Below are 2,256 nucleotides of genomic sequence, written 5' to 3' on the forward strand. Positions count from 1 at the left end.
ACCGACAGAGACACAAGAGCCCCGTTCTCAAGGGGCTCACAACGCCAGAGACGGATAATGGGCCGGGAAATAAACGGTGAGCACGTCAGGTGTGCAGGGGCCGCGGAGAAAATAAATCAGAGACACCGGGAGGGCGGCACCTTCAGGTGGCTGGGCCCGGAGAGGGGGTGAGGTGAGGTGGGGTGGGGTGGGGTGGGTGGGGGTGGGGGTGGGGAGGAACCTCTCCAAGGAGCTGATGTGGGAGCTGACAGCCACAGCAGGAGGGGTGGGCAGGTGAGGGGCCGGGAGAGATGCTGCAGAAAGAGGAGAGAGGAAGTGCCCGCGCTGCCCCCACGCTCCGGCCGCCTTGCCTGCCCTGGCCAAGCACTGCTGTCCTTAACCCATGACCAGAGGCGGACATTCTCTGCTCCGGGGCCTTCACACCTGCCCCAGCCCCGCCCAGGGCCCGTGGCTTCCGGTTCAGGCCGGTTACATTGCCCTTAGAAACACGCAACTGTGTGACCTTGGCCTTCTCCAGCCTGTCTGGGCCTCAGTTCCCTCATTGGTAGAACAGGCATATCATTCATCTATCGCCTCCCCCCCCCCCCCCATGATCAGAGAGAGAGTCATTTCTATGAGGATTTTTAAGAGGCAAAAAAAATAGGAGATCATGAACTTTCTTTGATACCAATGAGGGCGGTGAGGTTTACAATGAAGTCGGTGCTCAATGAACCACAGCTGCTCTCCGTCAGCGCGGAGGAAACCGCCAGAGAACGGGGGCTCCCTGCTTGAGCGCGCTTGCCTTTGGGCCTCAGTTTCCTCCACTGTCAAATAGAGCTGAGAGGGGCCCTTGCTGAGTGTAGGAGGGAGCCTGAGCCCTCTCCACAGTGACTATGGGCAGCAGCAGTGGCACAAGGTGAGCTATTATTTCCTTAATCTCATACTGAAGGGCGGGCGTCCCCGACATAGTGGTTGCATGCTGGGCCTCCGAGGGCAGGGCTGCATCTTCAGGCCTCAGGGCTGGGCCCGCAGAAGTGGGCTTTGCAAGGCTGGCCAGGGAGGGAGGGCGGGGTGGGGAGGCGTCCCAGGGGATGGATGTTTGCGAGGGAGGCAGCCAGCCAGGCCCGGGGAAGGGCTCTGGGTTCCCCTGACCCGTACCCGGTGCTGGCCAAGTCACTAATGAAACGCACAGCCGTGGCTTCTGAGGTGTCTGAGGTGTCCCCGGGGAGCCCTTCAGGCGCAGCTTAATACTGGGGTACTGGGGTGGTCCCAGGGTGTCAATGGAGTGGGAGGTGTGCCCAGATCTACAGGCGCGGCTAGCAAGATGGGGGGGTGCTCCGGGGAGGTCCTCTGGCTTGGATCCCGGGCCTCCCCCCTCCCCCCTGCACCCTGCGGCCTTGGGGCCCGGTCTCTCAATGACCAGACCTCGCTGCTCCCTGCGGCTGGGCCTGGGTCAGCCTGCCCGCCTTCCCATCCTGCACAGCCTCGCACTAGCTGGTGACTTGGAGAGGTCACTTAAGCCATCCGGGCCTCGATGGCCCCCTGTGGACGGGGATGTCGTAGCCCCACGTTAGGGTTGTGAGATGAAATGTTAGCACACGTGCAGGGCTGAGAGCAGGCGCGCAGCCAGTGCTCACTACACGCTGAGGTTGTGCTTGGACTGGCATCCCGAGGCACTGAGATCACTTTAGGGGCGAGAACTGTGTTGGAGTGACTGGGGGGACGGTATGAGTCCCGGTGTTGAAAGCAGTGGTCTGGGCCCCTGCTCTGTCATTTACTACATCTGTGAGCGTGGGCAAATCATGGCAGCTTTTGGAGCCTCAGTCTCCTCATCTGTAAAATGGGCGAATGTCCATCTAGGATGATTATTACGAAGATCAGTAATACAGCATCGTTTCCCATGTGGGAGCCCAGCGTGGTGCTAGCGCTCTATGTGCGGGACGTACGCTCACAATAACCCTACTTACCACCCGCTCAGGGTCCCACAGCCGGGACCTGGGCCCTGTGTCCTGAGCCAGGGCTGGAAGTGACGTCTCCCTGGTTCTATGTGTTTCGTCAGCTGCAGAGCTGGTAGTTACGGGGGAGATGGGGAGGAGAGCTGGAGCCAGCCTCTGGAGTGGGGCAGTGTGGGCAGCGGTTCTGAACTTGGCCGAGGGGGTCAGACCTGAGTTCTCCTCTCTGCTCGGCCCCGTCTTGCCTGGGTGGCCTTGGACAGTCACTCGGTGTTGACCCCCGACGTCCTCATCTGTAGGGCATGCATTACCCTGCTCCCTGCTT

This window comes from Myotis lucifugus, unplaced genomic scaffold, assembly GCF_000147115.1.
Source record: "Myotis lucifugus unplaced genomic scaffold, Myoluc2.0 scaffold_438, whole genome shotgun sequence".
Classification (NCBI taxonomy): domain Eukaryota; kingdom Metazoa; phylum Chordata; class Mammalia; order Chiroptera; family Vespertilionidae; genus Myotis; species Myotis lucifugus.